Genomic DNA, 10,338 nt, shown 5'->3' on the forward strand with positions numbered 1-10,338 from the left:
ATTTTCTCTATATAGATCCACTTAAAAACTGGCCTTGGGAACTACGTAAATGAAAAGAACTGACTACATAGTTTCTATTAAGTTAGTTTTTGGGGACAGGTGTGGTGGCTCAAACCTATCATCCCAGCACTTTGGGAGGCTGAAGCAGAAGGATCACTTGAGGCAAGGAGTTCAAGACCAGCCTGGGAAACATAATTCCATCTCCACCAAAAAAATAAAAAAATAAAAATGAAAAGAATAAATTATTTTTTACTTTTTTATTTTTGGCAAAGTCTCATTCTGTCACCCAGGCTAGAGTACAATGGTGCTATCTCTGCTCACTGCAACTTCCACCTCCTGAGGTGATTCTCCTGCCTCAGCCTCCCTAGTAGCTGGGATTACAGGTACCCACTACCATGCCCAGCCACTTTATATATTTTTAGTAGTGATGAGGTTTCACCATGTTGTCCAGGCTGGTCTTGAACTCCTGACCTCAAGTGATCTGCCCACCTCAACCTCCTAAAGTGCTGGCATTACAGTTGGCCACTGTGCCCGGCTTTACATTGAATAAAAAAAAATTCAGAGAAGTCTCCAAGGTTCATAATCAGAACACTATGTAGAGCTACATGGGGAGTTGTTCTTATTTGTGTGCTAATTTCAGAGGAAATATAAAGAAATTAGAGTGGTTATGTCAGGAGGTGAATTTCCTTACCAAGATTCTCATATTGACTGATACACAAAAAGGACCATAAACACCAAACATAATTAGAGGAAATTTTCTAATGTGTGTATCTGGTCAATTCATTTTCCTGCCAAATATCCTTCAATGACTGCCCATTATATACAGAATAAAGTTACAATTTCTTGGCATTGTGTTTGACATGTTTTGTGCTGTGGGCTTAATTCCTCTTACATGATATTTTAGCCCATCTTCAAAAACACCCTGTGCTTTGGCCTTGAGAAATGATCGCTGCCCCATGTCATGCCCTTCCTCTGTCTGAGCAGCACACACAGGCTTATTTTTGCGATCCTTTACAATTCAGCTCCTATGCCAGCACCTCCTCTCAGATGTCTTCCTGGCTGCCTCCCCTTCTTCCTGGCTCAAACCCACAGCTTTCTCCTTTATGGGCCTGTGATACAGCCACTCTACTTACCTGTTTGCCAGCTGTCATCCCCACCAGACTGAACCACTGCTGGGCAGTCACTTCCTCCTTTTCCTCTGAATGCCCTGCCCTTGGCAGAGATGGGCAGTCTGAACCTGTCAGTCAGTTCATCTCAGTTCCTTTTTAGCTCTGAAAGCATGAAAGTTTGGATTCTGTATTTAAGGATTCATATCCTTGAAGACCAGGGACAACTATTATTTGCATTTCACTGCGTGGATAATTTAAGACACTTTTTTTTTTTTTTTTTTTGAGATGGAGTTTCACTCTTGTTACCCAGGCTGGAGTGCAATGGCGCGATCTCGGCTCACCGCAACCTCCGCCTCCTGGGTTCAGGCAATTCTCCTGCCTCAGCCTCCTGAGTAGCTGGGATTACAGGTGCCTGCCACTACGCCAAGCTAATTTTTTGTATTTTTAGTAGAGGCAGGGATTTCACCATGTTGGCCAGGCTGATCTCAAACTCCTGACCTCTTGGTCTACCTGCCTCAGCCTCCCAAAGCACTGGAATTATAGGCGTGAGCCACCACGCCTGGCCAAGACACTTCTAAAGTTAATTTCTGTCTATTCCTGAGGGCATTTAAGTACCTAACTCTTGCATAAGATACAATTCTGGTAGGGTATGGTGGCTCATGCCTGTAATCCCAACACTTTGGGAGGCCGAGGCTGGCAGATCACCTGAGGTCAGGAGTTCTAGACCGGTCTGGCCAACATAGTGAAACCCCGTCTCTACTAAAAATACAAAAATTAGCCGGGCATGGTAGTAGTAGGCACCTGTAGTCCCAGCTAATCAGGAGGCTGAGGCAGAAGAGTTGCTTGAACCCAGGAGGTGGAGATTGCAGTGAGCTGATATTTAGCCATTGCACTCCAGCCTGGTGACAGAGTGAGACTCTGCCCCCCTGCCAAAAAAAAAAAAAAAAGAATTCCATTGAAATAATTTTGTACCTGTTATGTACGGACTTTACAAAACCTTTTAATGTAAGAATTATAATCCCAAATCTCAATAAAGTTTACTTGTAAATGCATTAGCTGAACTGGGTGTGATTGGTGCACACCTATAATCTCAGTTACTGGGGAGGCTGACAGGGGAGGATTGCTTGAACCCAGGAGTTTGAGATCAACCTGGGCAGCATAGTGAGATCTCCGACTAAAAAAAATCATCAAGGAGCTTACTATCATAAAAAAAGAAAAAATAGCATAAGTGTGTCTTTGTGTAACAGCAGAATATTGCTGGATTTATTTTCAGAAGGGAGCTGTCACAGTTGGACAAAGCTACAGCTGTCATGGTTAAAAAGTAAAACTGGGGGCTAGGTGCCGTGGTTCATGTCTATAATCCCAGCACTTTGGGAAGATTGCTTGAGTCTAGGAGTTTGAGGTTAGCCTGGGCAACGTAGTGAGACCCCATCTTAAGAAAAATTAGCTGGGCATAGTGGGGCATGTGTGTAGTCCCCAGGTACTCCCTCCAGAGGAGGCTGAGGTGGGAGGATCCTTTGAGCCCAGGAGTTTGAGCCTGCAGTGAGCCATGGTAGCACACCTCTGGACTCCAGCCTGGGATACAGAGCCAGATCCTGAGTCAATAAATAAATTAAAAAAAATAAATAAAATGGGTTAATGACTAAATAAGATAATCTCAGAAAGAAACAAATTGAAGTTTTTGGCATTGATGTTGACAATGAAAACCATTTATCCATTTAAACTGGTGTGGCATCCATTTATTACGTTTAGTATTGCCTTTTAGAAATAGAACTGCTTGAACTGCACTTCTGTGAATCAAATAGATCTTGTATTTCTTGGTATAGGTCACCCAAGACAGTATTTTATAGAGCAACTCTCTTCAGGAAGAAAATACTCATTTCAGTTATTCAATGGGATTTCATAATAAAGTTAAACTGGGATTGAATTCCCCTTCCTCTCCATCAGCATTCATCTTTCTGTGACATAGCATAATTTAGAAAATTCAAGAGAAATGTTAGTGAATTATGACATCAAGCCTGAGGGGTCATGTGAACTTTTGTATGCCACCGGCAATTTATCACTTGACTTCCTACCCCCCCACCCAAGTTCATAATCCTCTTGACCCCAGTTAACATTAAATTTCCAATTCGCACCTACCAAAGCAGAGTTTCTGTAGGATAATCCTTGAATTACTGGCATGGGAATTATTTGAAGCTCATGTGAAGGACCTAAGTTCCTGGGTTCTACCTCCAACTCATTGAATCAGAAATCCTGATGGTGAGGACTTCCCCCGACATAGTTGATTATCCAAAGGTCTTAGTTTTTTGTTTCCTTATAGAAACAGTTCCAGAAGTAGTAATGGCAGCTTCATGCTGCCATCAGAGACCAGGGATCCTTCTGGTTTTCTCAAATATTTTTATTCTCATGGTGTCAAAATGGCTGCGCCATCTCTAAGCATTGAGCTACATTCTGGGAAAGAAACTGGAAAAGGAGTAAGGGAGAAAGTCAAAAGGCCTGGCGCCCAGTCTGTCATCTTTAATATACTTCCTTAGGAGTTCCACTCAGTGAATTCCACTTGTTTCTCATTGGTGAGAGGTGGGTTACTGGTCACCAATAGCAAAGGAACCTGGGGAGGTACTATTTGAAAGAGGACATTGACATCTACACTAATCAGAACTGTATAGGCTGGACACGGTGGCTCACGCCTGTAATCCCAGCACTTTGGGAGGCTGAGGCAGGCTGATCACTTGAGGTCAGGAGTTTGAAACCAGCCTGGCCAACACAGCAAAACCCCATCTCTACTAAAAATATAAAAATCAGCTGGGCATGGTGGCGTATGCCTCTAGTCCCAGCTACTCTGGAGGCTGAGGAAGGAGAGTCACTTGAACTCAGGAGGCAGAGGTTGCAGTGAGCCAAGATCATGTCACTGCACTACAGCCTGGGCTATAGGGCGAGACACTGTTGCAAAACAAACAGACAAAATAAAAACTGTATTAATAAGAAAGCAGGGAAGAATGGATTTTTAGTAGGCAATTAATGTCTGCCATACACGTCTTTTTCTTTTTAATAACTTTTTGAAATAAGTAGGCAATCTGGTACTTTGTGTTTTTTTAATAGTATTTAAATTATATCATAATGTTATTAATTACCTTTTGGATGTTTAAGAATGTTTTTGCATCTTTTAGTATGGTTTTGTTTTGAAAACCAAAATATTCTTGAAGAACTGTCTTCAATTTTATAATGGTTACCAGTTGCAAAATTAAATTTGGTATATTAAATTTTCCTTTGTGGCTGGGTGCGGTGGCTCATGCCTGTAATCCCAGGACTTTGGAGGCTGAGGCAGGCAGATCTCCAGAGGTCAGGAAATTGAGACCATCCTGGCCAACATAGTAAAACCCCGTCTCTACTAAAAATACAAAAATTAGCCAGGCATGGTGGTGGGTACCTGAAATCCCAGCTACTCAGGAGGCTGAGGCAAGAGAATAGCTTGAACCCAGAAGGCAGAGCCAAGATCTCACCATTGTACTCCAGCCTGGGTGACAAGAGTGAGACTCCCTCTCAAAATAAAAAAAGAATTTGCTTTCTATCTGGAATAAAAACTATTACACATGAGTATAGCTAGCTATTCAGAACCATGTCTCATCACTGATTGCTAGTATACAACCAACTATATTCTGACACAAAATCACAAAACATTGTGGTTATAATATGGGATTCATCTTTTCTTTTTTCTTTTTTTTTTTTTTGAGATGGAGTTTCGCTGTTGTTACCCAGACTGGAGTGCAATGGCACGATCTCGGCTCACCGCAACCTCCGCCTTCTGGGTTCAAGCAATTCTCCTGCCTCAGCCTCCCGAGTAGCTGGGACTACAGGCGTGCACCACCATGCCCAGCTAATTTTTGTATTTTTAGTAGAGACCGGGTTTCACCTTGTTGACCAGGATGGTCTCGCTCTCTTGACCTAGTGATCCACCCGCCTCAGCCTCCCAAAGTGCTGGGATTATAGGCGTGAGCCACCGTGCCCGGCGGGATTCATCTTTCCAACTGTGTCTCTATGCAAATATCCCCGCTTTCTTTACTGTAGTAACACTTCTCAAGTTTTAAGAGTTTCTAAAACTGAGAGTTTCATATTTAATGGTTAAAAAATTTACATGTTATCTAATGTGATGTTCGATATATGTGAATACTTAAAAGAATTATATTTTAAAAAAGAGAAGAAAGATATATGGGATGAAAATTTTTAAATAACTTATAATTGCATCAGAAACACAAAATACTTTGGAATACAGCTAATGGAGGATGTGTAAGACCTCTACACTGAAAAGTACAAAATATTAGAGCTAGATATGTCCCTAGTGTAGGAAATTGCCCTGTGTACCCAAGGACATCTTATCTATCAGTGCTTTACGTCTGTGGCTGGGATGCATCTTTGAAACTCACTAATGTTTGGCAGACACCCATCATCCATTAGGCACAGGTGCCTGCTATCAAATCCAGGCCAGATTGTCATATTTCCTATTTATCTTTAGTGTTTATTATAAAATACCAAATGCCAAATTTCTCATTCTGATGTTGAGTACTTGTCAAACTATCAGATGTTTACTGCTTGCAGAATGGAATCAATTCTTTTTTTTTTTTTTTTTTGAGGCAGAGTCTCACTCTGTTGCCCATGCTGGAGTGCAATGGCATGATCTCAGCTCACTGCAACCTCCACCTCCTGAGTTCAAGCAACTTTCCTGCCTCAGCCTCCTGAGTAGTTGAGATTACAGGCAAGTGCCACCAGGCCTGGCTAATTTTTGTATTATTTACAAAAATTACAGGCACCCACCACCACACCCAGCTAATTTTTGTATTTTTAGTAGAGACAGGTTTATATTGGCCAGGCTGGTCTTGAACTTCTGACCTCAAGTGATCTGCTTGCCTCAGCCTCCCAAAATGCTGGGATTATAGGCGTGAGCCACCACATCCAGCCACTTACCCTAACTTCTACATGCCCATGCCCCAACACCATTGTGAGCCCCTTGAAAGACTGACTGGGCCTTATCCCAGCATTTCTTTGTATGCCTTGGATAAATATTGTAGACGTGCCATTTTTTTTTCAGTTTTCTCTCTTTCCTTTTGTATAGCAAAAACAAACCATTTTTCCTCTGCAATGCTCTCACAATTCTTCTGGCCACCAGAAAATATAGAGATTTTTCCCACAGCTAGCAACTCTCCAGTGAACAACAACTAGAGGTCCCACAGTTCAGTTCAATTCTGACACTCTCTACTGAGAGTTAGTATCAGATCCCACAGGTTAAGGATTCAGTCCCACAAGACTGCCCTCCACCTTTAGATGCCAAGCATAAGTCTAGGCATCTGGTATTTCTGACCAACTGGCTATAAATTGGGGTTCCCAAGACCCCCTTTTGGTTTGATTATCTGCTAGGATGGCTCACAGAACTCAGTGAAACACTTATGTTTATGTATTTATTACAAAGAATATTACAAAGGATACAGTTAAAAGACCAGATGATGAGGTACAAAGGCAAGTTATATGGGAAGGGGTTGGGAAGGGGTGAAGAGCTGCTGCTTCTTCTTTATTCTTTCTTCTTCATCCAGTTTCTTGCTCTGTTGCCCAGGCTGTAGTGTAGTGGTGTGATCTTGGCTAACTGCAATCTCTGCCTCCCAGATTCAAGCAATTCTCCTGATTCAGCCTCTGGAGTAGCTGGGATTACAGGTGTGCACCACGACGCCCAGCTAACTTTTGTATTGTTAGTAGAGATGGGGTTTCAACATGTTGGCTAGGCTGGTCTTGAACTCCCACCCTCAGGGGATCTGCCCACCTTGGCTTCCCAAAGTGCTGAGATTACAGGCATGACCCGGTGTGCTTGGCTGGGGTGCAGAGCTGCTGTGCCCTCCCCAGACGTGCAACCCTCCTTGCACCTGTACATGCTCAGCAACCCAGAAGCCCTCTAAACTCCATAGTTCAGAGATATTTATGAGGCTTCATCACGAAGCCATGATTAATTATTAACTCCATCTCCAGTTCTTTTTTCTTTTCCTCCCAGAGATTGGGGGCCTGAGGCTGAAAGCTCTGAGCTGCTGCTTTTTTTTTTTTTTTTTGAGATGGAGTCTCACTCTGTCACCCAGGCTGGAGTGCGGTGGCACAATCTCAGCTCACTGCAACCTCAGTCTCCTGGGTTCAAGCGATCATTCCCCCTCAACTTCCCAAGTAGCTGGGACTACAGGCGCGAACCACCACTCCTGGCTAGTTTTTGTATTTTCAGTAGTAACGAGGTTTCACCATGTTGGCCAGGATGATCTTGATCTCTTGATCACCAGATCCGCCTGCCTCAGCCTCCAAAGTGCTGGGATTACAGAGTGAACCCCCACGCCTAGCCTGAAAGCTCCAAGCTTCTTTATTATTATTATTTTTAATTTTTTAAATAAAGACAGGGTTTCACCATGTTGGCCAGGCTGGTCTTGAACTCCTGACCTCAGGTGATCTGCCCGCCTCGGCCTCCCAAAGTGCTGAGATTACAGGTGTGAGCTACCACGCCCGGCCAAGCTCCAAGCTTCTGATCATGGCTTGGTCTTTCTGGTGAGCAGCCCCCGTCCAGGGTCCCACCAAGAGCCACCTCATTAGAACAAAAAATGCTCCAATCACCCCGAAACTCCAGAGTATTTAGGAGCTCAGTGTCGGGAACCATAGTCAAAAACAACATATTAGAACAAAAGATGCAGCTAGTACCTCTTTTTTTTTTTAAGAGATGGGGTCTTGCTGTGTTGCCCAGGCTGGAGTGCAGTGGCTATTCACAGGTGTGATCCCACTACTGATCAGCACGGGAGTTTTGACCTGCTCTGTTTCTGACCTGGGCCTGTTCACCCCTCCTTAGGCAACCTGGTGGTCCCCTGATATTGAGGTCACCATATTGATGCTGAACTTAGTGCAGACACCCGATTGGCAGAGTGCCCCGCAGCCCAGAACTCCTGGACTCAAGTGATCCTCCAGCCTCAACCTCCCGAGTAGCTGGGACTACAGGCACGCACCACCATGCCAGTGCAGCTAGTACCTCTATTGCTCAGCAAATTACAAGGGTTGTAGGAGCTCTGTGCCAGGGACTGAGGGCAGAGAACAAATACATATTTCTTATTATATCACAACATCACACCTTCAATTCCATGTAAGCTCCCTTTTCTTCTTCTTCTCCCTCTCGCAGTGTTACCAAGGGGAATTCCCTCCAGCTTTTCTGTCGTTCTCTCTTGCTTTCCCTCCCCAGACAGCAGTCCTGCTTATGGCTCCTATACACTTTGGCTCTTGCTTACCTGAGCAGCTGGTTTGTGGACTACGCAGGGTCACTAATTGTTACCCACAGGCCCTGAATTGTGGGGACCCTGAGACAATAATCCTCACACTATCCCCTTCACCAAGTAATTATGGGTGGCAAATGAGACCCTATCTTTGGGGCTCTTGTTTGAGTCACAGAACCCTCTGGAATGACCCTCTGTGGAGTAATGGATATACAATCTGGACTTTGCCTAAAATTTCAGGGCAGTTGCTCTTGAACTCCAGAACTCCTTTCTGTCTAATGGATTAATCCACTATACATCCCATAGACTCTGGGTCATAAATACCTGATGTACAAGAGATAGACACCTTATACATCATAAACACTGACTTTGGCAGAGCCTGCTCCCAATATTGTTTCCTGGGAGCCAGATGAATGCAAACCAAAAGTCTCTTGGTCCTTTTTCTGCCACTGGAGTATGACTCATGGCAACTCTTTGCTTTCTGTCTCTTATCCCCCAATTCAGTCTCACCACCATGTTTGGGGATTTACACAGTGGTTGTTAATCAAAGATTCACTTTGGAGGGAAACCTGGCCTAGTGATGATCCTTAGGCATCTTGTTATGTATTAAAATATATGGGCCCTGATGGTGGCTCACACCTAGTTTCCAGCACCTAGGGAGCCAACACACGAGGATCGCTTGAGCCCAGGAGGTTGAGGCTGCTGTGAGCCATGTTCATGCCACTGCGCTCCAGCCTGGTAAACAGAGCTAGACCCTGTTTCTTAAAAAAAAAAAAAGCAAGCCAACAAATGTAAATATTGTAATTATGTTCAAAAGAAAGTACAATTTAGTTGCTTTATTTTGGGATCACTTCAAGTTTGTGGACCAGCTTAGAAACATAATTAATGCATATTTAATATATCACATACTTATAAGTATATATTGTCCGGATGTGATGGCTCATGCCTGAAATCCAGCACTTTGGGAGGCCGAGACTGGCAGATCACCTGAGGTCAGGAGTGTAAGACCAGCCTGGGCAACATGGTGAAACTCCATCTCTACTAAAATACAAAACTTAGCTGGGCATGGTGGCACACACCTGTAGTCCCAGCTACTTGGGAGGCTGAGGCAGGAGAATCACTTGAACCTGGGAGGTGGAGGTTGCAGAGAGCTGAGATTACGCCACTGAATTCCAGCCTGGGTGACTGAGCAAGACCCTGTCTCCAAAAAAAAAAGTATATATTGTAACCTATTACTGATACATTTTAATTCCGACTTTCATTTATATAGTTATTTCTATAAAAATTATGCATTTGTATAGAAATACACATATGCATACATTTCTATAGAAAATGATGTTAAGAAAAGGGATATCATTGTAAAAAAACACATTTGTAATTTGGGATTTTCTTATCTTATAAATCCTTGAAGACTCATGCCTGTAATCCCAGCACTTTGGGAAGCCTTCAAGGATTTATTAGATGTATTTATTTAATACATCTCAGATAACTGTGATTCATAAATGGTAGTGGATGAAAAATCTCTGGCTGCTGTTCTCAAGGAATTTATAGAAAAGTAGGCATTTCATAAGTACTTATTGATTTATAATGCTCTGATCTTTGGAGCCTGGGTAACCTGGCTGCTTAATATGTCACACCTTGCTTGGTATCAAATAACCACTCAAAGGTAATGATTTCAAAGGTTATTCTAATTAACAAGGGACTACTTCAGATTCTGGCAGAATATGCTTCATTACATACAGTTTAATCATTAAGGCAATAATATTAATTATGCATGCTCTCTGAGAAAACACCTTATCTCCTTATGCTTATTAATCACCATCTCGATTTTATAAATTACATTCAAACTTATGTGCTGAAGGTTATCCAAAGGAAAGGGAACATTGTTATAGATAGAAACAATAAATTATTTACCCAAAGCCATTCAGAAAATACTAGTCAAAACTGAAACCAGG

The sequence above is a fragment of the Callithrix jacchus genome, chromosome 16 (assembly GCF_049354715.1).
Source record: "Callithrix jacchus isolate 240 chromosome 16, calJac240_pri, whole genome shotgun sequence".
NCBI lineage: Eukaryota > Metazoa > Chordata > Mammalia > Primates > Cebidae > Callithrix > Callithrix jacchus.